Source organism: Falco peregrinus, chromosome 14 (assembly GCF_023634155.1).
Source record: "Falco peregrinus isolate bFalPer1 chromosome 14, bFalPer1.pri, whole genome shotgun sequence".
NCBI classification, from domain to species: domain Eukaryota; kingdom Metazoa; phylum Chordata; class Aves; order Falconiformes; family Falconidae; genus Falco; species Falco peregrinus.
The window spans coordinates 50,122-77,692 of NC_073734.1; the positions used below are offsets into that span (position 1 = coordinate 50,122).

General features: G+C 50.6%; 1 pseudogene; it reads left to right on the forward strand.

The window, feature by feature from the left end:
• LOC101911161 (hydrocephalus-inducing protein-like) overlaps positions 1–27,571 on the forward strand; it is a 68,235-nt pseudogene that overhangs the window by 16,075 nt on the left and 24,589 nt on the right.

Sequence of the window (27,571 nt, forward strand, 5' to 3'; positions counted from 1 at the left end):
CCCTCGGCTGCATGCGGTTCTGCTGTGTCCCCTGAATAGCAGCCCAGCCCTCCAGTATCTCGACTGTACTCCCCCAAGCTTGTATCCTCCACTCAAAATCCGAGTGCTCCCCACTCTTGACCAGGTCACCACGTCCCCTTGCAGCCTGGGAGCAGAACAACCACGTTCTCCCTGTGTGATGAGGCCATGGTGTGCCAGGAGTGGTTTCTCCAGCCAGTGCTGGGGACTGCGCTGGGTGACAGTGGGTTCCCTGCTGCTTGTGCTGTGAGAAGTTGCTCAGGTGCCTGCCCCGAGGTCCCAGGTGAGCTCAGTGGCTCCAGCAGCCCCAGCAGAAAAGAACTGGCCTCCCAGCTGGCATGACAAGTTGGCTGGAGAGTCTCACCAATACACTGCTCCACAGGCGAGTAGGTCATTAGCTGTTAATTGTCTTTGAACAACTCTACTTACAGAGGCTTTCGCGGGAGAGACCGTTTTCCTCCTCATGTCAGGGGATTAATTTCCCTGCGTTAGAGGCTGTGACCAAGGCTGCATCATTATTAACGACAGGGGAAGTTTTTAGTTTAATGTCATTGCATTCTTTTGAATGACTCCCGTAATGATTGTTCAGCATCACAAACACTTAAACCTGTGCTTTGGACATTAATGCGTGGTGTTTCCTGTCCTGGAGAGCTTAATGTGTAGATGCGAGACGCAGTATTTAAGAGTTATGGCATAGGTGGTAGGAGTGCCAGCCTTACAGACTTACATTCAGGACTGTTTTAGTCTCTTCCTATTTAGTGGAGAACTGAAGCAGCTTTAGTGTGTGCTTAACTTTTGCTGAGTACGGATGTAGTGTTGTGTTAAAGCCAACATCAATATCACATAATAGTTTTGTGTGCCGCTATGTGTAAGCATGCGTGCACGTGAGAGGGGGAGGAGGCTTAGTGGAGTAGAAGGGAATGAGAGATCAAAGTTTGTGGACCATCAGCTGGCCTCTGTGTCCTTCATTCTCTCTCTGCACAACTGAGACTTCTTAGTTGCTGCAACTTCTGTCTTCTGGCCTGGGTGAATTCAGGCTCTTGCCCCTTTGCAAGGCAGCTGCAGGCGCCACAGTTTCCTAGTCCAGTGCGCCGCTCGTATCACTTCTCTCTGCCTCCTTTCTCAAAATTCCCTTGGCATCAAGCGTAACCTACCAGCTTTCACCTTCAGTGCATTTTTCAGCCCATCTCCAATGCTAACCTTTCCTCTCGGTCAGTACTGCGAGCTCTGCTCTTGCAGCGGGTCACTTCATAAGGACATTCCTTGCCTCTTACAACTTTATCTAAGGACTCGTGTGGTGTATTTTACTCCACGGCAGAGCTCTCAAATGAATCCATGGAGCCAATTCAGCATCCTTCTGCTGTTGCTTGTTCAGAACTCTCCCTTGCCGTGGTATCTACCAGAAAACATGGACACGTTTTGACTCCTCTTTCGTAAAGGGGGTGTGTGTGTGTGTGTGTGTGGGAACCCTGACACCAAAGCACTCCCCATTATGCAGCTTGGCTCTGTGCCTGTCCTCCCCCTGCATGCCCATACCCAGCTGTTCACTGCATAGTGTAGTAATAAAAAAAATAATAATAGTATAAATATAGAAAGTCTTTTCCTGCCGTTCTCATTGTTAAGGCTGGTTAGTGAGTTTCTTCTCCACGGCATTCACGGAGATAAATGTCATTCCAGTACATTTCAGTTGAAAATGGTGCCTGGAAGCAGATCTCAGTGCAGCACTGCCTTTTCCTGACGTTACACTGTGCTATGCTGTGCTATGGGTTAGAGAGGATCTGTCTGAGAAGGTCCATTTAGGAATGTCCCATCAAGCTCTGGAAGCTCAGGAAATGATCCTACATGGCACAGTGCCAGGAGCCGCCTTGCATCCCTCCCTGCAGTACCCATTATACTACATGGAGGTGTGGGGCTGGAGAGTTACCATGGGATGTACAGGGATGTGACAACAGAGCCTACGTGCAGGGAAAGAGGGAAAGAGAGAGCTTGTGAGATGCTGGCTCTGTGCAGGATTTTTTCAGTATGGAGATGGAGTCTTGGATGCTTTGACCTAACAGACTGTGTTTACTGGAGTGGTTACAGTGCTCGACTTTGGCTTTTATACCATTACCAAAACATTACGTATGCCAAGATTAAGTGATCTTTGGGTTTTTTTTCCTGCAATAGGTCTTAGTTGACAGAGGGGGCAATTCAATCACCAGTAATTTTACTGTCGGTCTTGGGGTTGGAGGCAGCTTTTAATGAAATCAATTCTCACAAACTCAGATGATTTTATAATGCAAATTAAGGCACCAGAGGAGTAAAGGGGTTTTGGTTGTAGAAGAGAAACATACCATGGGACGAAGTATGTTGCAGCCTCGTTGCACGCTGCACTGACTAAACGTATGGTTCCCGGAGGAAAGGCAGCGCGGTAGTCGCGAAAGCTGAGCCACAGAACTGTCAGCGTTGTTCACTTGTCAGTTGGTTGCTAAATTGTCAGGAGTATTTTGCCCGTGCTATCCTCATGGGATTTAACTTTTGCCCAGCTTGGGGAGCTGATGCCTGGTGAAAGCAAGCAAGATGTAAACGCCAAGGCAGATCACAATGAAATTGCTTACTAATCTGGTGTTGTTCCCTTTCTGAAGGGCAATTACGGGCAAGATCTCAGCAGGTTCTGCTGGGAAGGTCTCCCTCAGATTGGTGCGGCTAGATGAGTTCATACAAGCTGGGGACTGCAAGGCACCGTTGGGAGATCTGGACCTGTGAAAGTTTAGATGTTGTACAACAAAGCAAACGTACAAATGGACGTAGTTGAAAAGCATGTCAGAAGAAGAGCTATTAATAAACCTCCAAACCTTATCTTTCCTGTTTTGTCAGGAGCGGTAGTTATTCATTACAAGGGTAGATCTAACAGGACAAGAATTACCGTAAAGAACAGCTCACAATTAATGGCTAAAAGGCCAAAGTTGAGCCTGCCAGCTTCATCTGTTGGCAGTGGTTTCCGTGTGGCTATTAGTGTGTCAGGGACGTTTCCTTAGCATCTCTTATCTGTAGGCTGCAGGGAACAGCTTAGTGATGTGGACTGAAGTTCAGAGTTCAGGTGAAGCATGGACCTTACATCCCTCTGGGTCTTGGAGAAGCAGGTCTACGTGAGGGATACCAAGCTCCTGCTACATCAGGAACCAAGTTGTCCTGTGGGTACAGCGTGGGGTGGGAGGCAGGAGGTGCGGTGTCTGACTTGTGCTCTGTTTCTCAGTCCTGAGAATGAGTCCTGACCTCGGTGGGATCCTCTTCTCTGGTAATTTGAAGATGTGAAGGTATCTACTTTCTCGGGCATCCCCTGAAGTCATCCTCAGGAGTGTCATTCCCATCCCAGCTATCTGAGGGCAGGGGTATGCAGACATGGGGATGGAGTAGGAAGGGCATGGGATGGGAGGTAGTGCTGAAGTGTGGCCCTTAACCGGCAGCTTTTCTGTTCTGGCAATGTTTCTGGTAAAAACAACAAACTAAAAGAGGTGGGGGGGAATTTTTCTGTGCCTTTCCCACAGCAGGCAGTGATCCCCGCCAAGCACCAGCAGAGCCCTGCCCAGTATAACCAGGCACAACCCCCAGCGCAGGTGCAGGGCCATGTAGAGCAGCCCGGTTCTGAGGCTGGCGGCGCCTTGGCTTTCCTCCTCCCTCTCAAAAGCCTCAGGTCCAGCACGTGAACATTGCGGGCCCAATGCTTCCCCGTTAGTCACTGGTGATGTTCTTGCTAGTCGTGATGGGAGCAGGTCAGGCCCCCAATTGCATCAGTGTCTCCTTAATGAGCAGGAACTCCAGCAATTTCATCAGCTGTCGCTGCTTCCATGAGCGAAGCTCAGCTTGCGCATGGCTCCATTTTTTCTCATTATTTCTGTGGGCTGCACTCCCCAATCACTGTAAAACTCTGCAGAAAATATTTTTAAGGTGACAAATTGACCACCAGCAAAGCACTAAATCCAATAACTTTTGCTTTCTAAGTGAGGCTGTACAAGAGCTGCAAAGCCCAGCTGCTGTTGTGCAGAAACATGTTGCATCTGACTTTTCCCTGAGCATTAAAGGACTGAATTATGTGTCTGTCAGCTGAGAGCTGTTTACCTGGCGACAAATCATAATTGCTCTTGTTAAATCTAAAGTACACCGACACATTTTCATACTATTTCCCACACATTGCACAGAATTTCTCTAGTAGGCCAAGCAAACAGTTACCAAGCCTGGATTACAACCCAGAGCCCCAGACTGCATTGCTTGTGAATACGCAGAAAACCTCCTGTTGAAGGTGCCTTGATATGCTCCTGCTAGCGGTGCTTCATTTAGCTAGAGATTTAATTGTTCAGGCTGTAAATGGGATACTCCTTTTGTGTCTTGTTTTCTTGTTTCTGTATCACTCTAATCTGCCTTTGCACTCGTACAGATTTTTCTTTGCTTAGAACAGCTTTCATTGAAATGCTGATAAAATGTGCCCTTTCTGAGGCAAACCCAGGATGCTTTCAAGGTAAAAAAAAAAAAAGGAAAGATAGATTAATTCTGCCAATTAAAGTCTAATTATTCTCCGGTCATTCAAGAATAAACTTCTGTTCTCCCTGTCTGATTTCCAGGCTGTAATCTCACTGGGACAGGTATTGCCTTGACATTTGCATCTCTTGAGGTTTATAGGTGGCAGGAAAAGACGGATTCCTGAGGAACTCAGTGTCAAGTTGTGCATGCAAATAACTCTTGCCATCTCCGTGCCCTTCAAAAACCCTCCTCCGATCGTATCGCTAGCAGTCAGACTCTTGAGCCTTGCTGCAGAAAACTGGATGCAGGGTATGGGGGAGATGAGGTCATTTTATCGCTTAGGATCTTCTGAGGGCTGGAGCTCTTCAGGAGTTGGGTCGGTGGCTCAGTTCCTGGCCCTGTATGTTCTCTTTTTCTGCTGCTGACTGTGGTTTCTTGGCCCCTTGCTAATACAGGTGAGCTGGAGTGAGCTGGACGGCAGAAGGAACGTAGTCCCCAAAGGTCCCACAATAATCCTGATGTGCCTCTCCGTGTTGCAGCCCTTTCTCTGTTGATCCCTCTGCTGGGACTCTTGGGATTGGCGATGCCATGCAAGTAACGGTGGACTTCCACCCAGAGAAGACTGGTGATTATTCCAGGCCCCTGACAGTTCACTATGACACAGGTAAGGTCTGGGCACTGCATGGTGCCCAGTCTCTGCGTCCTTCAAAACAGAGACCTTTCAAAGCAGAAAAATGTTAAGCTTGCTTTGCAGACTACTTCTAAAACCTTTTCTTTCAAAACCTCTGTATGTTTCGGTGCTTAAGTGAGCAGGTAAGGGGCAAAGGCTGCGTGTGCCCTCGTTCTGTGTGGCTGTGTGCCGGTCTCTCCCTGGGGGATGCTGGTGTCGGCTGGGTGCTCTCCACCCAGCACCCCCCATGACTGCCATCTGCCATCATTCCCTGTTGTCCCGGTCACCTTAATTGCCTCTCCAGGTGTATCTCCCCTGTCCCGGCTTTGCCTCAAAGAAAAGTGACAAATAGTTGGTGTTTAGGGGGCTTTTAAAGTGCATCCCCTCAAGCAGGAATGAGGTTTTTTGGAATCGGGTTTTGCTGGGAGTTGCTGAGTCGGAGGCGGGAGGAACCTTGATTCTCCGTTACGGTGTGCATATGCACGTGTGAAGCTTCATTCCTTGGCGGTGCTATGTTTGAAGCGCGACGTGGGAATGCGTGCCTCTGTCAGACTCGCTCCAATGCCGCTGTCTCTTACACATCTGTCCCCTGCACTGCTTCTACGTTGTTTTGCCGCAGAGCCTTGTTCTTTCTTTTTGCCTTCTCCCACAGCTCACGACATCAGGACTAATGCAGCCAGGACTTGAGGGCTCTTGGGATTTGGCAGGAAGAGCTCGCTGCCTCCCGAGATAGGTGTAACATTTATATTAGGCTAGGAGAAGCTGAGGTCAGGCCACAGAAACACCATCAGCTTTACGCTTCACTGAAGAGTAAGCGGGGAATATCTTTAGGAAAAGGCGCCATGTTAGAATGCTTCTGTCGGCCTTGGCTCAGCAGGGGTATGTTGTGGTGCCGAACGAGGCGCTTCCTCAGTTGCGTGAAGGCACTTGGCGTGTGTTTCCTCTCGCCTGAGAGGGAGGTTTGGTTTGTCCCTGTTCCTCAGCGTTGGTCCTTGGAAGTGTGGTGTCCTAACCGAGGGGATACTGTGTGCTGCTTTAGCCCGGCAAAGAGCATTTTAGTTGTCTTGGGTTTGTGGAAGTTACAAATGCTCCTGTATCTTCCAAACACTTATGTAGCCTCACGACTTATTTCAGCTTTGTCTAATGTTTTCCAGTTATTGACATATTCACGGAGAATGGTTGATGCTCACTCAGAGGAGCTTATTGTTTTGGGTAACAGTTTCTAGGACGGGTGACTGAAATATCAGCTAGGGAAGCACAAAAACGTGCCTTATTTGTATGCCTATACAGAATCTATAGGATAAAATTCAGAGGGCTAGAATTTCTCTGGGGCAGATGAGCAGTGACAGTGGAGATTAGGGCCGTAGGGTTTATACTTTGTGACGGAACAGAGTGAGCGAATAATTAGGGCCAGGATCTTCGTGGCTTGCTTTGAAAAACCTGAGAGTCTTGTTCTTACTGAAACAGCTGGTTCCCCCATAGTCAATCTTTGCAAAAGTGATTTGTGTGGGTAGGCCACGGGGATAAACTCTCTGCTGGCTCCGAGATGGGTGTTTTCCCAGGAACACGTGCAGCTCCCTGGGAGATGAACCCAGGATTTCATTCCTGCCTGCCAGTACAATGTTGCAGTTATTTTGAAATAAACTACGAATTGCGAAGGAGAGCAAGGGGATAATGAAGGGATTATCTCTCTAGCTTTGAAGCGTACAGGTAAGTGAAAGGCTGCTGAGATGAATTGCTAAAGTGAAGCAGAAACGTGTAATCAATCAGTCTTTCGAGGTGTGGTGCAGAGCTTATTGCAGGAGTAGTGCAGAGCACCAGACAGCGTTCCCTGACCTCGCGTGGCGAGCCCTGGCTAATGTGTCCGGCACCACGGCAGGCTCCCTGTGACGCGCGTACAGAAAGCAGCCGGGTTGCTCTTTCAGAGCCGCCAACAGAGTGTTTATTAAGAAACAGAAGTGCTAAGAGCAAAACAGCAGTTTAAGGTGTTGGGAGGCGTTTCCCTCGCTTGGCTGTGTATCAGTACTGACTTGCTCGCAGGCAGCAGTCGTTCTCAATGGATCACACCCTTCTTAGGGTGACTTACGCAGGATCAGGTGAACATTGCTTAAATTTCTGCTGAAGCTGGGTCAGATCTGTCCCTAGCATTGCTTAAGCAAGCATGGAGCTCTTCCATGTGAACAAGTCACAATTTTTCCCTTAGCGTATGATTTGGTTGATTTAAATTGTGTGTCTTTTGGGCTGGTTAGGAGCACAGGTACTGTCCCCTGGATAGACTGTGTGTGTGGTGGCGGTTCTGTTGCTCCAAATTTATGGATGAGTGTGGAGAAAATGTTTGCTGCTATGAGCGTAATGATTTACAATGAAAACTTGTCCTTCAGTGCTTTACATGCCTAAACTCCTCCTTTTCGCCTGTGTACATGTGTCTGGGTGTGAAAAATCCCAGCTCGTACTGAAATGAGGGTGACTTGGGATGTTCTGGGCTCCAGCATATCCCTGTCCAGCACCTTAACATCAGATTATGGTACTTGAAAGGGTTTCTGAAACCTGCGTGCGAAGCACTCGTACAGCTTTGGAAAAGGTTTCAATACCACTGAAAGTCCTGTCGGTCACTTGGCCTTTCCCAGATGACGTTCAGCCCACCCTGTGTGGACCGTGTGGATGTGGGAAAATAAGTTTATGGAGGTAAGTCCTAGTCTCAACCAATCCAGTATTCATAAAGTTTCGATATTCTTTCAGCTGTCAAGTCCTGCTCAAGTGAGATGATGCCCAAGCTGCTTGCCCTGAGTGCTGCTGATTGTACACCAAACCCAGCTTGCTGCAGTAACAACATTTATTGCAACCTGGCAGCGTAGCACCAGCTTGGTGTGGGAAGGTGAGCTTTGCTCAGGGACACGTGGCTGAGGAGATGCATGACGGGTTCCCAGAGGTGTGCCAGAGGTGCAAAGCAAATCCACCAGTCCAATGCCATCCAAAACAATAACGTCTACGGCAGGTGCTCCATGCAGGTGAAGAAGGCTGCCAGAGACAGGAGGTGCCGGCGAGATGCTTGGAGTTGTGGAAGGAGAATTGCTTCTCTACTCAGAGCTCCCTAAATGCTGACTCACATTAGGCTCCTGTCTCCAACGAGTACTAGTATAGTATGATGGGTGGTCTTCAAGGTGTAGGACCAGATCCTGTGCCTGTATGTGGGTGCCTCCAGTGCCCACTGGCCCTTGTGGCAAGGCGCTACAACACGCTTCTAGCCCAGGGGATCTGTGGTGCGGTATTGAAATTCCTCTGTGCAGTTTTTCCCCATCGGTTGCTGCATCCCTTGGCATCTCTTTGTCAGCACAGAAAACTTCAGTAATTAGCAAAGCACCACTGAGCTTGTGCGTGGCCGACGGACGCTATGTATTGAGATGCTTTTATTGCTGTCAGTAATAAAAGTAGTGATGCGGATGGCTCTCTTTCAGTAGCTCTGTGAGTCTAATGCAGAAGCAAAAGCCTGGGGCAGGATCTCACCCTCTTTGAGGGGGGAGATCAGAACCCATACCCATAGGAGTATTTTAGGAGACAGCACACCCAAGAGGAGGCAGCCCTCAAGCAGAACTGCCTATTCCATTACTCTTCTGTCTCCCCTTGGTTCAGAGCCCCAAAAAGCGGTTTCCCCAGAAGAGAGGTAACGTGTGTGGCTCAGGAGTAGTTCTCGGTGGTTTTGGTCCTGCTGCCTCCAGCCTTGTGCTAAAAGCCTGCTGAGGTGTTTGGCAGATGAGTACCCTGTTTTCCCTCAACTTCCCACACAGCTTGCAGGAGGGCTGACAGCTGCTGAGCAGGAGCTGTGCTAAAGCAAATCTTGGCTTGTTTGCTGTGGATGGCAGACCCAGGCTCAGAGCATCCTTTGTGGTTCTGCACGCCCAGGGCACAGATGGGGGAGTTCAGCCTCGGCTCCTCAATTGCTTACTTCAAGGGCAGGTAGAAAGTGCGAGCAGGGTCTGATTCTGGCTCCGTGGTTGTTAATCAGAGTGAGTTTTCCTGCGCTGGCTCAGTTCCTGTCCCCGTAGGAAGTGGGTGAAGTCATGTCTCCCCTCCTGAGCCCTGGGCAGCAAAACTTGCTCTGTGCCAGATTCAGGTTATTCCTATATGGCAGGAGAGAGCAGCTAAACAGACTTCTTCAGTGCAGCACGCTGGGAGCTGGAGACGATGTGGAGCAGAGCTTGCCTTGCCCTGGGTCAGGGAGGGGTCTGGCTGCCTTGTTCCCCCGCCGCTGAGCTTTGCTGCCTGGCCCTGGAAGCAGGGGGTCCCCAGCACCGTTTCCTCCCCATTGCTGCTTGCTAGGCGTGGGGCAAATGCCAGCAGCCTCGTAGAATCATAGAATGATGGAGGTTGGAAAAGACCTTGAAGATGACCAAGTCCAACTTAACCCCGGATTGCCAAGCCCACCACTAAACTGTGTCCCGAAGCACCACATCTGTGTGTTTGTCAAACGCGTCAGGGGTGGTGATTCCAGCCTGCAGCGTGGAGAAGCAAGCCCTGCCGGAGCCGTCTCCTCCCTGGCAGGCTCCCGCCAGCCCCCCAGTCCCGAAGGCTGGCCAGCAGCTGCTGCTTAGGCTGCCCGCACGCGGGGGGCTGCTGCAGGGGGGTTTGGTACTGAGCACCGGAGAGCTACTGGGATGTGTGGTTTGGGTTGGTCAGTAAGTGTGATGAGCTGGCCTCAGATCTTCCCCTTCCTCTAAGCCAGCACCAACACTTGCACGATAGACAAGATCTCCTTAGGGCAACGTAAGCATAAAAAATAATAACAAAAGAATTTCTTGGGTAGATCTGGAAGAACTGGCTGGGGATCACTGTATTTAGTGCGGCAGCAATGCTCAGGGTGGCAGGGGATGTCAGAAGAGGATCTGGGTCTTCTGCCCTACACAGGACGGCCTGAGCCACTGCCCTGAGATGCCTCTGCCCTTCTCGGTCTAACCACAGGCAGCTTCTCTGTGCTGCAGCAGCCTCTGGAGCTGTGAGTGATAACCGCCAGCTTGAGAAAGCACCGAGGTTTCATCACAAATGGGGGAAAATGAGGCATGAGATCACAGGAAAAATCAAGGCATATGAAACACGATTAATTAGGGAGCTGATGTGGAGCTCTTCAGTCACCTGTGGCACGACAGAGAGTTTGGTGTGGTGTGTTAGAGCCATTTGGGTTTGGTGAAGATGACGGTAACTACAGAACCGGGTGTGCTCGGCTGGCAGCAGGGCAAGCACAGCCTGTGCATCTCGGCCGCGGTGGGAAACTGTGGTAGGGGCTGCATCGCGTTGCAAATGGGCCGAGGGGAATTGTCAGGGGCGCTGCTGACTGCTCAGCTCCTGCACAGATCAGCATGGGGTTCCCAGCCGGGAATGTCGGTGTGTTGGGGTGCTGAATCCCTTTCTTCAGCTGAAATTGATGCTGGGCTTAGCTGGATCAGCTTACTTTGGTAAATGAGGCCACCTCTGCAAGGGCTTGGCGGTGTGTTAGTGGCCACTGTACACACGCAGGAAGCTCATTAAATCCCAGCCCTACGTGTTTATTGATGTTTGAGGCTGAACACCTGTGGGCATCTCAGCTACTCGCAAGAGTAAAACATTACCTTGCTGTGATATTAGTCTGTGGTTTTGTGTAGACTTTGGAGAAGACAACCACCTCTGCATGCCTCTCTTCTCTTTCCTTTAAGAACCCCCTTTCTACCGAAGGTCCTGTCATCTTGCCAGGCTGGCACTGCCATCAGTAGCTTCCAGGAACTTGTTTGAAAACAAAATGAAAATCCTATTGGCTTAGCCTCTAGATCAAGCCTTTGTCTTTTCTCTCTGCAAACCCACGGATGGATGTGGATAGGCAGCAGGGTTTAGCTGAAGTTCAGCCCTTGCTGTGTTGCGTTTCACGTTCCTGAGATCACTCAGATTGCTGAGCCCTTGCGGTTTGTACTGACTCCAGCCAGAGCAGAGGAGGCTCAGGACTTGCCAAAAGTCTCAGTTTTGGCTGTTTTGTTCATCCCCAGAAGCAGACTTCCATGTGACGCCGCCTATCCCATTCTTAGCCTGTGAAGGATATCTGGAGAATGTAGTTTTCATCTCTTTGCAGGGCATCCTGGACTGCAGCTTGTCTCTTCTATCATCAGTGGAAATCACTAGTATGTTCTTAGGTGCCATGAACCCTGGATGCGTTTTGGGGCAGAACTGACCATTCATTAGTCTCCTTTCCTGGTGGATCAATCAGCGTTTGCTGAGAAGCAGAAGAGTAGCTTGAAGGGTGATTGATATATGAAGTGGCGTATTAAGCATGTCTTTGCCAGGCAATCAGAATGAAGGTTCCTGCCCTGTTTTTCCCCGTGGGCCAAAAGCAGTGTTTCAGTGATCAGCAACCCCAGCGTATCATGGCTGTAGTACCAATAATGATTATATATAGCCCACGGCATCCTGGATATGCGGCAGCGCTGTCTTGTGTTATCCAACAGTTTCATTGTCCTTTCAGTCCATTCTGCGAGGCTCCGTCACACTGGGCAGCACAAAGGCTCTGTGCTGGCTCCCAGATATTCCTGCGCTGGAGTATTTCATCCTGTAAGAAAGCCAACAGCCCTTCCTAAGCACGGTGCGGAGGAGGTAATGGGGAATCCTTTGGGTGCTCCATTACAGGAGGATGCACAACAAGGAGCCTGGTGGAAAGCAAGGTGACTCCTAAGTGCAGGAGAGCCGTCTGAAGAGCCTGCGACCTGTCCCGTAGACGCTGTGGCTGGTCATTGCTCTCCATCTGCCTTTTCCTGCCCATCTGTTGTCTCACGGTGGCTTGCAGTGCTCTGGGGTAGCAGATCCTTTCCTTGCGATGGGCTGCATGGGCTCAGAGGGGGCGTTGCTGGGGGCTTTAGCTGTTGACAGCATCAGCTGTGGCAGCAGTGATGATTAGGGTGCCCTGAGCTTTGTTGTAGCCTGGGCAATGGTCCTGTAGAAACCCCTGTGCTGGCAGCAGTTATTTAATGGTGAGGTTTATAAACAAGCTGCTCCTAGGGCTGGAGTAACTAGCACGATGGTTTTAATGATGTCTGAAGGTAGCTCATGAGCACTGCCTCAGAGAAGCACTTAAAAATGACTGTCGCTGCCCTGTGTTTTGCTCTAGTGCTGGAAATACGAGCGTGGGGACTGACAGGTGGCCTTTGTCAGAGACCCAGCACACTTTGTAGGTGATGCCATTAGCTTCCTGACAGCAAAACAGCTCAGAGCAGCGCTCCTGACTCTGACCGAGGTAGCTCTGTGGGAGGTGCAGCCAAAAGCATATGGTGGGGAGGGCTGGATCCAGCCGCAGGGGACTCCTCTCGCTTTCCAGAGATCGTTAGCCTGGTGAAGTGACTCCCTTCTCCAGTGGTGAAGTGGTACCAGCAGACCTTTGCATGCTGTTTGAAAAACCAGAATATGCTGGTGATGGTGAGGCAGTTGGGTATCGTGATAGTAGCAGGAGCAAAAGAACTGCTCAAAGGGTCGATGTGGAGGTACAATGACACTTCTGAGTGAAGAGCTCGGCTTTCGTTGCTTGCTTGTATTTTCAGTGAAAAAGCAGCAGGACCTGTCTCTTTTAGAAGAGGTGAGAGCCAGGCGTAGTTTTCTGACAAACTGGGCAAATTAACTTAAACTTGCTTTCCCTGTTACCCAAATATTCTGAACCTGACTGTCATGCACTCCTAAAAAGGTTTAAAATCCAAATTCAGCGAGGAGGGAGTTACAGGGATAGAGGGAGAATATTACGGTGAGGACGAAAGGCAGCAGAGTGCTGTTTTGTTTCTCTTCAGTCTAATCCATCTGGCTACCAGCTTCCTAATATTTAGAGCAGTAATCGATGGAGGAAGGTACTGGCTGTTGAATGCTGGGAACGCATTCTTCATAAAACCTGAAATTTGTTTTGAAATCTTGTTCAAGGGTTTGCTTAATATTCGGAAAGATATTTTAGCTCCTCTGTAAATTCCCTCTCCTCCTGCACAACAGGCCCCCCAGAGGATGACCCAGTGCTGGGTTTCTTACTTTCAGATAGTTAAAAGTTACCATGATGTGCTAAGATACCGGTGGCCATAGCCATGCAGATGGATGCTGGAATAAAACACGGTGGTGTTCCCGCTGTCTCAGAGAGCATCGCTCAGGAGTGCACAGCGCAAAGCACCTGCTCTACTGCTGTGTAAGAAGCCTCTCTTTTGATTTTAAGTTCAGGTGTTGCTTTGTTCAGGTTGCAGAGTGAGCTGTGTCCTGCTGTCTCTGGGAAATACGTCAAAAGCGTGTAAGAATGAGAGAGCTGACAGCCTGTAATAAGATCATCGTGTTGTGTAAGTAACGATAGGGCAGGTACGTCTGGATTCAGTATATGTGCTTTCATGGCAGCAAAGCATCCCAAAGCACAGACCCACGGACATTACCCCATCAGGTGAAATACCTAGGGCTACATTGCTGGTACAGTACAGAGATTGTTTTGTTGTTGTTTTTTTTCTTTTCCTCCAGACTTATATATTAAACCATCAAGAGTCTTAAATAAATGTCACATCTGATTTGGCACCCAGGCCATGAAGCCTGCAGCTGCCCTGGGCCAACCCTGACAGCTCTGCTGTGTCAGTTTATCTGCCTGGCAGAAAGACCTGCTGCTCCCTCCTGACTCGCTGGCGTCTGCACGCTCTCGTCTGTACCGGGAGGTTTGTGGGTTTACACAGTCAGCACGATGCCAGATCCTTCTCTCTGTGGTAGAAGGTGCTCCGGCAAAGCCCTCCAGCCTTCAGAAGCGTCCTCGGTGCCTGCAGCCGGGAGTGTAAGTGCTCTCCAGGAGAGCAGCGGTAGGGGATGCTTAGCAAAGCGTGTAGAAGCAGGCAGTGCATATGCTTTCTCCCTCGTGGGCCTTGGAGGCAGCATTTTTCTGTGCTGGAGGCTTTATTCACGTCTTTGTTTAATCGCTTCTGATGGTTTTACCTTCCAAGCCTTTGTCCAGTTGCTTTGTGGATTTATAGCGATGAGCGCCTGTAGGCACCTATGGCAGTACGTTCCAAAGGAAGGAATATTCCTTGGAAAAGTACTAGTACTACTTTTCTCTAATTTTGACTAATACCATTTCAGGCCCTCAGGTTCCTGTTTTACAACAAATTGTGACAACTTTTTCCTCGTTCACTTTTTCCCAGGCCATTCATACTTCTACAAACCTACCTATCTCCTGTGTGGTTTCTAGGTTGAGGAATCCTGTTCGGTCTTCGTATAGAAGCTGCTCTGTACTTCGGAGAAGGGCAGAAAGAACGATTAAATTTCAAAGGCTTCAGGTTGGTTTTTAAGATCAGAACTATACCCATTATTTCAAGACCCACCTGGCCATGGGTTTAGACAGGGAGATCATGATAGTTTTCGTGGAGTTCATTTTGCAGTACTTTGTTGTCTCGTAGAGCATTTTTCATGTCATGTTTCCATGAACCCGAGTTGTACATGCTCAAAGCACTGTGCATGTCTCCCATTTCTTGGGTCCTGCTTCCTCTGCTTGCCAACGTACGCCGAGGATTCAGCGGAGGGGGGAGGCAGTGCTTATAAAGCACACCTGCCTCTGTAACGCTTCTGAACCTCAGTTATTTTTCTACGCTAAGTTGTCCGTTCCAGAAAGCAGGCTGTCCAGTCATTGGAGACGTCGCTGTTTCTCTCGCAACATAACTCATCTCTGGCCACGAATCCCTCCCACTCCTCCTGGGCTCCCTTAAGAGCAGAGAAGTTGAGGTTATACAGGCACGAAGGCTGAACTCTCCATGTGTGGAGGTGAGGGAATGGCTGCAGAGATCTGTTTGAAGGGTGATTCATTCCCAACCTCCCTCCAAGAGAGGGGCTCTCTTTCTCCTGGCACGGCTGTGATTCGCCGCATTGTGTCTGCCTTAGGGTTTAAGGAGTCCGTGTAGGACACCGCCAGCTCTCCCCCGTGCTGTTGCGTGGCCGCCTTGGAAAGGCAGGTCCATCCCCTGGCTGCCTTGCTGTAACCCGTGCAGCGAGGAGAAGGCTCTGCCTCGGCAGGGGGATGCTCTCCAGGGATGGCCGGGTCGCTGCCCTTCTCAGCTGGGGCTGGCTCTGAGGCTTTAAACACGCTCCACAGAAGTGCCATTTCGACGGAGAATGTCTCGTGTTTGTGGTTTGCTTCTCACCTGGAAACCCTCACCTGCAACAGGCAGAGTAGGCTCGGTGCTCAAGTTTGAGATGGTTGACTCCCAGGAGTTGCTTGGTTGGGAAGAATGAAGGTTTGGAAGCTTTGGCAGTGAGGGACGCTTTGGTGGGGGTCTCTTCTGGAGGGTGAAGTGCTGGCGGGTGCTCCAGCAAGACTCCAGGCGTTAATCGGCTGCTGTGTGCAGCCAGGGGCTCTCTCCTCTTCGGGCTGAGGTGGAAAGCAAAGGCGTGCTCGCTCGGGTTGTGGGACAGCTTGGGAATACTCGGTGCAGACTTGCACGCTCAGGCACAGGCACCGACAGGCTCCAGGCAGAAGAAATGGGCTTGCAGGGCTGTGATGGGCAGGTTGGCGTGGGCCGTGCCCCACCAGTCTCGTTCCGACCTGTCTGCACAGACACACAGCAAGTGAGGGTGCTGCTGCTCCAACACAGTGAAGTTCTCATCTGCGTCCCATCCTGCCGTGGGCTGTCACTTTGCTTGCCTCCCTCTTCTGCCTGCATGCCCCAGGCACCTTGGCTTGTTGGCAACAAGGGATCAGGAGAGACACAACCCCGGTGGCGTGCTTGCAGGAGACTCTGGGCGAGCCGTGACCGAGGTGGGACTCCTGAGAGTCACCTGAACGACTCAGATGCAGAATTCCCTGGGACCCGAGTGGGATGGCAACCCAAAGGCCACCTGGGCACATCTGAAAAAGTCCCCCTGTAGACAGGGTCACCTTGGGGATAAATCTTCACAAGCCCACCCAGAAATAAGGTGCTTAAGGTGGTGTCCAGGACATCCTCGTGCTGTACACATGCAGCTATCAGGCTGTGATAAAGGTATTGATCTGTGGAACTGCTAATACAGCTAAAGGCTGTGACACTTCTGTTCCCTGTGGCTTCCTCTGTTCCTTGTACTCCCATCAGCAAGGGCGATGAGCAAAGTCTCGCTTTTGCTTTGTTCCAGGTGAAGATATTCACACAAGCCTTCATGGAGCCGCTGAAGATGTCAACATCAGGCTAGACAGGAACTCCTTGGCAGCTGGGAAGACCTACATCACGCTGTCAAACCACAGATCCGTGGTCATCCACAATCGGAGTAAAGTCATAGCCCACTCCAGTGGAAGGCTTTTGTTAGTCAAGAAGGGGAGGATCAGGAGAACCTGAGGTTCGTTGGGAAGATTCGTTTCAGTAAGACAGGCTGCCCAAGGGTAAAACTAACGTACGGCCTCAGAGGGATGTTGGTGCTTTTTTGAATGGCGTAGGACAAGTAAACCATCCACGACACCAGGGTGTCCCCCCCTGGGCTTCAGGGTAATGGAGCTCAGTGCTTCCCATTCCGGTTCCATCCATGTTCCAGCTCATGTTTTGGGGAGGAAAGGTTGCATTTCCTCGGAGAGCAAATTCCCGTCTGTGGGAGCCCTAAGTCAGTGAGGCCAGGTCCCTGGGCTCGCAGAGGGTCTGTGAGGCTGAGGAAGGTGTCGGCACTCCTTACCTGGGACTGCGTTGAGCGGTAGCACCTAACAGCTGCAGGCAGCGTACCTGTTGTGATATTCACTGCAGTTTCTTCCCCTCCAGCTTTGATAAGATGGCAACCTTCTTCAGCCTTCTTGTCCAGTAGTGCGCAGGGCAGGGTGCTTTGCTGGCCCCGAACGTTGAGGCCATCCGGCTGTAGGATGCTGAATTGCCTTGCGCTGTCCCGGCTTCCAGCACAACGAGGTATCCCTGCCCCTTCTCCGGGGCTCGGAGAGTTCGGAGGTGGAGGGTTCTGCGGGGAAGGCAGGGCAGCACAGGACTTGGAAGTGCCTTTGGGCGTCAGCACCTGTGTCTTCGTGGTGCTGAGAGGTGGGGCAGGCTCTCCACAGGGTGTCTCTGAAGCTTTGAAATTCCGTTTGGGGCAGCAGGGAAACACTTCTAGCCCAAGGGGATGCACTGGAAGTGACACTTAGAAGCTGGGGTGATTTAGGGAGTCCTTGTGTGCCTTCTCAGAGTTGAATGGCTGTAGGTGTATAGGAGTTAGTCTGAACCCAGAGCTGGTCAGGAAACTGCCTTCAGCTGGAGAACTTTTTGAGGGCTTCTGAGCAAATAAAGTTCAGTGTAATTAGGTCAGAAATGCCTTGAAGGCCAAAACTAGTTTTCCACTCTTCTCTGTTTTTAATTGCGCAGTGTGTGACTTCTGTGCAAGATCAGTGTGTTAACAGAAAAAGTCTCATGACCTTCTCTTAGTACGTCCCTGCGCCATTCTTTTAGCATCTCTTCCCACCTGCCTATCTCAGATGGGACCCTGAGTGATCCTCTCTCCCCTCAGAAGCAACCAGGTTTCCCCACAGTTAACTTCAACCCATTTTTTTCCAATGGCACTTGATCTTATGCCAGCTCGTGTTCTGTACTCTGAGCAGAGTGCTTTGTTCTTCCTTACTTGCAGTCTTAGGGGTGGTCATAGCTCCGAGGCCACTGTCCTGCTGTAGCAGAAGCTTTTGAGATGTCAGAGCAGAGAGGACTTTTACAATGGGAGGAGGCAGTTCAGCACCCTGCGCTTGGCTGTCACCCCAAAAGACCTGGATCATCACAAGGTCTACCCAGGGGTTTGCTCTGTCTCCCTCCTGCAGGACTTTCTGGGATTCAACAATGGAATTATTGTCTGTTGATGAAGGCTTAGTTGAGGGTTGCTCATCTTGGTGCCTGGAAGCCCCCCTCATGCACAGCGCTGTAGGTCAGCCGTGGAAAAACATTTCTCATGACACTCCACAGGGAGCAAGCCAAAGAAAGTATTTTTGGCACTGGTGACAGCATTTGCCCGAGGCTCTGTCTGCGTGCTGCTAGTAATGTCCATGGCTGTGTTTCCTTTCTAAATGTATTGGAATTTAGCTGGGTGGTGATTGCGGTCCTGTTTATACCACGTTGCCCTGATGTGCTGTGTATGGAGCCTTCCCCTCATCCCCCTCGAGTAGTCACCTGCTGGTCCTTGGTGGCCAGGGGACTGGAGCGTGAAGGGGGCACATCCACGTGCCAGCTGGGAAGCAAGTGCTCTGCAGCAGTGCTCCCTTCTCACCTCTCGGTTGCGAGCTTTAAACACTAGAATGATTGCTGCTACAACTACCGAGTGAGGGAGAGGTGACCTGTGTCAAAGCTCTGTGGAGAAGGCCAAAAAGAGAAAAATGTTGAAGTGGTTCAAGGCTGGATGTAAGGGTTTGCATTCAGAGATGCTGGTCCTGCCTTCGTTATTGGGTGATGCTAGGCAAAGTCCCTTCACCTCTCGGGGCCTCTGTCTTCATGCATATAAACCCATTAATTTCACTGAAGTGATGCAATGCCTGAAAGTCCGTGAGTTGGCTTTTCAAATGCTCTGGGGTCCTCTGCTGGATGGCAGTGTAGGCAGTGGAGCAGATCTAGTTTGCTTATCCCTGCCAGTCCAAAAGGGAAGGTAAAAAAGAGTGATGCTGGTAACCTGCAGCTGAATCCCAGCTGCTCTCCCCTTGCCAGCGAAGCACTGCAGTGTGTGCTCCTTCATCTTCATCCATCTCCCCGAGCACCTCTACGGGAGGAAAAGCCATCTGAGGGTGTTGGTGGGTTGTCCATTAGTCGTGGCAGTAGCTTTGAGCCAGGAGGCTCTCCTGAGGGCTGCTAGCTTTCAAAAACCTCCTCTTAGCTCGTGAGTGTGGCGTAAAACTACCTGCCATGCCAGCGAACAAGTGATAACCTGATCTGCTTGGGACCCCGTGGCTTGGGGTCAGCCCCTTGCTGAGCTGCTCCTGCTGTTCCTCCCCCCGTGCGTGGCTGCTCCTGCGCTTACGCGACAGTCTCTGCAGATATGTTGTTTATTAAATGATCTGCTTGGTTTGTGTCTCCCCATGGCTGCAGGCGCTGTCGCAGGCTGCAGAAGCAGGAGGAGAATGAGAGGGATTCTTTTCTCAAGCAGCGTGCAATGGACCCCACGCTCCAAGAACGCCTTTCCCTTCTCTCCCGTGCCTTCCAGAACCAGAGGGCAAAGGTGCGAGAAGACTCTATGCTTTTCTCCAGTGATATTTTTGCCATTGAGCCGGTGGTAAGTGATAGCTGAGAACCTCTCTTCCTCCTCCTCCTCCTCCCTGAATGAGGTCACTTGGCAGATACCCGCGTCAGCGTCTTGATGTGCCGAGAGGGAAGACATGAGGTTTCTAGTGAGGCTGGGAGAGGTTGTTGCAAAAAGCGTTTCTAAACAGTGAGCTCCTGGCAGGCGGCGAGAGCCTGCCTAAAGCTGAGCTCTGCTGCAAGGGCTATAAATTAAGGGCACTTCATAAGTGTCCTTACAGTGTTCAGGGGTACTGATTATTATATATAAGGGCAGGCCTTACACGTAGCGTATGGGGATTAACCATGGGCATTAGTTCACCTATTGAAGAATGAAAAGGTCCTCTATGGAAAGGAGGCCAAGTTCAGCCCGTTTAATCACGGAAAGACCAATCCCTTCATATAATCTGGATTTATACCATGTGTGACTCTCCCTCCCAGCATCGTCTGTGAGCCTGCACGCAAGGCTGGCAGCTTTAAACGAACTTTTTGAGTTTCATTGCAGACTTGGAGAAAACTTTTTGCTTTTGCGTTTGCGCAATCAAAACCTCATGTCCTTCAACGAAACAGAGCCCTGACTCTGAGTATTTGCATGGTCTGAGATGAAGAATGCCTGCTGCCTGAGCAATGCAAAATCCCTTCTCATCCTGTTGCAAACGCTAGAATAATCTGAGCCTCTTCTTTCTTTTGTAGTAGGTGAAACGATTTTTTTTTTTTAAGGAAGGGGATCTTGTTCTCTTCTTGGTTACTCCCATAGCCCGAATGAGGCTGAGAGCCCCCCATGTGAGCACAGCTGCAGTTTCACACCACTGCAGCTGAGAGCAGCATGATGGGACCAAGAGCCTGTGTCAGAGCAGCGGGGGTATTGCAGAGAGCGGGAGCCGATCGCCTGAGCTGTGCCAGCTGGTTTTGGAGCATGTCCCAGGGCTCCTGCTTCATTACAACTGGGCTAGGTCTCCATAACGAGCTTAACCTGCTCTTGGGCTCCTGAAGTGCATTAGGGTGAGGTCCAGCAGCCTGGCTGCCCGCTGAGTCCTGGTGCTCCGTGTAGCGCTGTACGGACCCAGAGTGTAGCCTGGCCTCAAGTCTCGAGTGGAAACCTTTCCTGAACGGCTGTGTTGATGTTACAGTTGGCTTAGGACTGGGTGTAAGTGGGATACTACAGGAGTCGTTCCCCTCCTGGCTGGTTCAGCATTATCAGTCTTTAGATTTCCATTAATTCCATGATTTATGGAACAATGGGTTTCACATTCATAGTTTTGCTGATGTCTGTCTTCCCCCCTGGCGTACGGGTGTCTTCACATCAAATGTTAGTCTTTTTTCCTATCAAATGTAAAATCTAAAAATCCACTGCTGCTGACTTCCACAACCTTCTCCCCGGTGAGAGTCCCGTAACTTCTAGCATGGACAGAGACCCTTCTTGCAGCGCCGTGTAAATCTGCTGGAGGGGCCCCACCAGAGCTGGGACCTTGCTGCCTCGGACCTTCTGGCCAAAAGCGGCGGCTGCTCTTCCCACCTATCACCTGTGGTGCCTGGGAGCACCCTATAGAAAGAATCAAACCCTTGGAACAAGTGGCTGGAGGTTCCTAGAGGTTAGGAGGCCGCTGGAGGGACGATAGCCTTGGAAAGGCTCTCTGGGCAGGGTGGCTTTGCAGGGTTTGTGCAGCAGCTTTGCTGTGTAAGCGGGCCGTTAGCTGCCAGGGGTTGCTCTCAGTGGAAGCTGCAGCAGGCTGTTTCAGCCTGTATAAGGTTAACTTGCTGATGAAAATAATAAGAGAAAAGAGGAGGAGCGGTTTTGCAGTCAGCCTGTGACCATGAACGTTTTGAGCAGCCGTCCAAGCCTGTGGGAAACAAGCTGTTCTGTAACTCTGACTTCCTGAGTGCGTCTCAAAGTTGATTTATTTTTGCAAAGACGCATGGTATGTCAGCAGAAGCATCTGTGGTAGAAGCCCAGGTGGCTCTCAAAGGACAAAGTCCTTGCTTTTTGCTGCACCTTCCCCACCACAGCTTAGCTGTAAGTCACAGTACAGACACGTGGGAGCTGACTCCTTGGAAATGGAAACCAGAGGAAAGGGAGGAAAAGGATTTGTAATCATTGCTCTTACCTTGACAAGTCATCACTGTCTTGTCATTGCCTGGTAGCGACTCCTCAGTGCCACGTGTCAGCTCTGAGCCGATGGAGGTGGTCTTCAAGATGTGCAGGTTACGCAAGTGCTACTGCTGTTGGTGCAGAGGTTGGGCCAGGAGATAACAGCGATATTTGTTCCTGCAAACGTCCACCTCAGCTGAGGTGCCCAGCTGGTCCCCATCCAAATGAGAGGGGACTGCAGAGCACTTTGGTTTTTGGCAGAAGGCGCCATCTCCAGTGGGAGCTATGGTCCATCCCTCCGCTCGCTGTGGGTTCGGTTATTGATGGGAAGGGGCAGATACTGGCTTTGGCGCTGCCTTTTCCCTGAGTGCCCTGAACTAACAGGATGCACTTTGAGGAGTCACTTCAGTACTTGTGTTGCCAGCTCTGCCTTTGGGGGTTTTGGTGTGCTTTGAGCAGTGATTTCTTTTCCATGGATCACCTTCTCCCTCCACCAAACAAAGCAGGCCGACAGTTGGTGGTGCCCCGCTTTCCAAGACCAGCTTTTTCCTTTTCAGGCTGGTGGAGGCTGAGGAGATTTGCATTATTTAGGGGCTGAGGGAGGGGAAATAGGATCTGCATCTATTTATGGTTGGTCTCCTTATTGAGGTCACTTCTGTAGCGGTGAGTCATGGTGTGCCGTCCCCTCGGGTATCACGTTGGCATATGCTGTAGCAAAGCCAGGGCACAACAGCAGGAGTTTTTGTGCTGGATCATCATACATCCACCGTCTGTATTTTATGCCACCTGCCAGCTGCAGCCTGCCTGAGGCTGACATTAAGCCAGCAGTGTTGCAATATCGTGTTCACAGCACTGCATAGTTGCATTTCTGTCCTGGCAAGCATCCACGGTAGTTTTCCATGATCTGACTCAACTGCCATCTTACGGAGAATATGCTAGCCGCGGCAGACCGCTGGCTCCTGCCGTGTCCTAGGGCTGGTACGCCTATGTAGCAGTAGCCCGCAAGGGTGAGTAGTGAAGTGTATCCTTTTAACCAGCAATTCTTTCTTCCCCGTGGGGTAGCAGGAATGTGAGGAACCTTTCCAACAGCCTATTTTCATTTCCCAGGAGAAATAGGTCACAATATTTTCCAGTTTTATGGTCTGACATACAGCAGTAATGAAGGGAGAAATGACAAAGGTTTCCCAAAACAGTCATGTCCTTCACAATTTTTTTTTTAGCCACAGAATAGTAGAATAATGTGTAACTGATGATTTCTTCTTGCCCTCTCCCTTTGAGTCAAACAGTCTGGCGTGCAGCTTCACTGACAATACAGGGAAGCTGATTGTGGACGTACTGCCTGAAGTTTCTGTCCAAATACGTTGAATCCTGGAGAATGGTGATTTCATGTCAGAAGCTCAAGAGGTTTGAGTCTGTTAACTGCTGGTGCAGGTTTTCTTGGGAGTGAGGATATGAGTGCAAGGCTCCATCAATAATGCTGCGTTAGGATTGTTGCAGAGAGCTGTGCGGGTGCATATGAATGGATGGGTTGTGTTGCTCGTCCGTAGGCTTGTCTCCTCTGATGCCTTAGAGCAGTCTCATCTGACTGTGCCTTGGGATCCAGCAGCACCCTGGGTGTAGGGAGATATGTCCCTTACCAGGATCTTACTGCACCACTGACTGGCTTCCTGGAGCATGGCAGGACATCTGGTGAGTTATACAGCGTACAGAGAGATGCCAGCAACACTGCAGCAATCACCGTGGTCTCGGTGGTGTTGGGCAAATCATCCCGCTGGGTCCTCGGCCGCTGGGAATAACACCTGCAGGGACCCATCGCCACTCCCTCGCTGTTTGAAGATTTACGCTTGCAGGGTTCTCCCAGGTTCTTGCTGAAGCTGGATTTTTTTTGTGCAGCGGAAGTTCACCATTTTGGTGTTCGGTTTGGGTTATTTTGAGCCAGGATCACATTCTAGTGTCAGAGAAATGCCACGTGGGCACTGACCCAGCTCCGGTTCCGCTTCCGACAGCAGCGGTGATGCAGGAACGGGAGGAGGCCAGGACAACTAGGGCTTTGTGTCATGGGCAATGTCTCATACCCCCTGTGGAGACCTGCAGGCAGCTGGAGCAGATTGCAAAGCCCTGATATTCCTCTTCTGCCAGTTGTTGCCTGCAAGCAGAGGGAGGCTTGGACAGTGAGCCCTGGCCGGGGTAGCCAGCCCTGACGGGACCTTGCCTTTGTTTGTGAGCTGGTTTACAGATCTCTTCTGCAATGATGAAGGCAGGCATGGTTTTCTTTCTTTCTATCTTTGTAACTAAGAATGGAAAAATCCATTTGACTTGCTAAATCTCTTCTGATCTGAGAAGACGTGTTCACATGGCTGTAGTGACACAGGGATATAAGGGAAGGTTTGGAGGGAAACCGTATCTTTTCTTTAGGTCAGCTGGCACTTCTGAAGAGATCCTTGATATGCTGAAGCCAGCCAGTTTAGTTCCTTTATTATAGCCCTAATTAAAAAAAAAAAAAAAAAGGCAAGCCTTTACCGGGTGCTAGTAAAGGTAAGGGACTTAATTTTTATCACAGCTGCTTCCAAAGTCTTACACATTTTGTAAGTGTTGTTTGCTCCTTGCTCATCATTGATGCTCTAAATAAAGGCTTACAGGGCTGTGGTTGAAAACAAGAAACGTAACGTTTGAAGGTAAATGGTTTGTTGTCTCCTGTCTTAGGAGGGAGATGTCTGGCCAAATTCTTCAGTTGAAATTTACGTGATCTTCAAACCCCGAGAAGCCAGAGTGTATCAACAGTCTGCTGCGACATCTCAGGTACAGCTCCTTTCTCCTCCTCCTGCTACCCACAGCAAAGGCGAGGCACAAATACTCTTCCAGCCCAGTTGGTTCCCACGGAATTCCTAGGAAGAGCCGGTGGTCAGCAGGGCAGTGCCAGCACCTTCCTGCTGTCCCTGTGGCTCCCAGCTGGTCTGTGCAGAGCCAGGGCTTAGCGCGCCTGGCTCCGACCGCTGATCCCAGAGCAGCCAAAGCAGCGAGCTTTCATACCATGCATTCGTTGTGCTGCAAGGTGTTTGTAAAGGCAGAGAGGTACACAGCAGAAGAGCTTTGGTGGACGAGCACTAAGCCCCTATAGACCTCCAGGATGAGCCTTTATTACGTGGATGCACCATCGGGCTCCTGAGGCGGTAGGAGCTGAGTGAAACGTGCTCCCTGCCCCTGGGTCACCTCCCGCTCTCCAGGCGCTGCCAGACCGTAGTGGCTGAGCCCTGCTGAGCGCAGGGTGTCTGTGAACGTGCCACACGTGTGCTGCTGTCCCTGCGTGGGAATCGTCACCTCGTGGCTCAAGTCTCTGCTTCATCTGGGTCGCGTGTTACAGGGCTCGCTGTCCTCAGCAGGGTGAGCACCCTCCCCAGAAGTCAGAGTGCGAGCAGCCTGCTAGACAAGCTTTATGCTCCCCCCGGCTGACAGAAGTGCTGTCAGGTCTTTTTCTGGGAGCGGTTATCACTGACCCACCGAGTTATGCCGCCTTTGCCCTTACAGAGGTGATGGCCTTGCTGTGCTGGCACGGGGCAGGGAATGCTTGCAGCAAGCTCCGTGGTTCAGGTTACCTTGTCCTTCCTCTCCGTCCGTGTGGTGCTGCTTGAGGTGTTTTTCAGGAGTGGGAGGTCCCTGTCAGATTTCCATCCAGGGAACGCTCTGGTTTTCCCCATCTAAGAGGAAGGAGGTGCGAGGCCCGTGGTCCCCAGCAGCCAGGCTCCCGTTCTGGAGGGTGCTGAGATCACTAACCCAGCTGCTTCGAGCCATTCCTTACTGCTCCAAGCTGACAGATACAAAGGCCATGAAACAGCTTTTTATTGATACGGTAATTGCGCAGGGTTTACTTGGCAAATGCCACCTACAGTAATTAACCAGGGCTCGTGTTAACAAACCGCCTTCCTGGCCGCCAGCTGCAGTTGTTAGAGCTGTGGAAGGAAAGGGTTGATTTAAAAAGTTGCTCCCAAGGGAATCCTGGCTCAGCGCTGTGCTCCTGGCCCTGGGATTTTTGCTGTGGTGGTGGGGCTGTCCATCACTTTGCTGCAGGGATCTCCAGGGGTTGTGCCTGGAGAGCTTTTGTTGTTGTTGTGGCAGAGAAATAGGAAAATTACTTACATGCAACCTGGGAGTTACAGGAAACAGAGCTGGGCAAGCGATCGGTGTTTAGAAAGAGGAGCCTGCTCTGGAAAAACCCTCGTGGTCCCTCAGGAGATCTGAACTCTTCCATGGGCCCCTTGGGAGAGGACCTCAAGGAGGTCACCTACCCCCCATCCCTCACAAAACAGAGCTGAGCCGCTGTATCGTCAGGGTGGAGACTGTCCCAGGGTGCAAAAAGAGTTTAAAGAAGAAACCCGTGATCTTTAACTAGGGAGTCATTAATTTTGCTTCTTGACGACTCTGAGCAGTGTGACTGCCTTCCTCGTGCATTTGCATGCCAGTCACAGATCCCTTTGGAGGACGATTTGCAGACAGCGTGTGCCCCTTGCAGGGAATATTTAGAAGCTTTGCCCTAGTGCAGCACTGTGAAATTGCAGTTGGATCTCGAGCCCCACGGGGAAGTGGCTGGCCTCCATGTGTGTTTTTGCAGTTGCCTCCATAAATCGCTCAGCCGAACGCTTCTGGATCAGGTGATTTACAGAACTCATCAGCACTGTGCAACTTGCAAAGCCAGCGGTTAAGAAGTGGTTTGAAATTTGTTTTGTTTAAGCTCAAAATGAACTTTCTTAGTTATTCATGCAAATAAAGCCATGGCTCTTGAGTGCTGGAAGGAAGCACGTGGTGGGGGGGCTCAATCACCTAAAATTCTTTTTTTGTTGTTTTTTTCTGGATATGGAAATGTACTGGGTTACATCTGATTTCTTCCAAAACCCATTTCTAAGCCACTTTTGCAGGGAGAAGCAAAATCCTAAGTGCTGATCCCTCCTTCACTTGCCGTGTCCTATATCGTGTAAAACTGGATCTCTGTGTTGATGTGGTTGGTTGAGAATCACGTTCAAAACCAACCTCAAAACCTGGGGACGTTCCGTGGGCAAAAAAATGAGTGCCAGAAAGCAGCAGAAGTTAGGGACTTGGGAAACAGTTCTGTGCTGTTGGGCCACCCACACCCCTGTTTCTTTGAATGCCGAGTTGTAATCCCTCCATGATGTGCCAAGGTGTTAACCCGACTGAGATCCGAATTCTCACTCCACAGAACCAGGTGTGGCTTTGGGACTGAGGACAAGGAGGCTGCGGCCCCTCCATGCCCTGGTCCATGTGCTCTGGGACATGCTGTGGTGGGAGCATCACACGGTCCCAGCCCGGGGCACCCAGGCCTTGGCCAGCGGCTGGGTGCTCCTGGAAGCCCCAGCTGCTAGCGAGGAGCGGGACATACTCTCTTTTTTCTTTCTTTTTCTCTCGGCTGTCCTGAATGGTCTGTATTTTACTCTGCTCCTCCTCCTTTCAGGAGAGCACTCTCTGAGGTTCACCTGGAAGGAGAGAGCGTAAAACTCCCAGGGTTTCCTAAAGTTCCAGCATCAATGTAGGGGCAGAAGAAAGGATAGCTTCCGCAGACCTTCCAGGAGAGGCTGAGGGCCTGCTGCAGAAGGGAAAGAATGGCCACTGATTTTTTTTGATGATAGTGGCCGTGGGGCATGCCTCACCCATGATTATGGGCAAAACTTGTCCCTTGGAAATCTTTGTCATTTCCTAAGAGCTTTGATGGTTTAGAACGTCAAGTTTTTAATGAAAATTAGGCCACATGTGATGCAAGATGGAAAAATCTTCTGAACAGCGAGCACCCAGTACTGCCTCTTTTCGGGTGTCTGTGCAATAGAAGTACACAGCCCTCTGATGCGTGCCTGAGCTGTGAAGTGTAACTCATCTCTGCTGTCAGCTGGGCTTCGGCTGGATCCACTGAAAAACCACTGAATTCAGCACAAGCTCCCTAGCTCTTCCTTTCTGGCTTTGGATGTGATCAAACATCCCCGTGCCACGGTTGCAAGCCCAAAGTCAGGGATCACTGAAAAGGCTGTTCCAGGAGGGTTTTTTCCGAGTTGTGATCTAGTCACACGTGGGCTGCTCTTTGCAATAAGAAGTTGGTTTGGACATTCT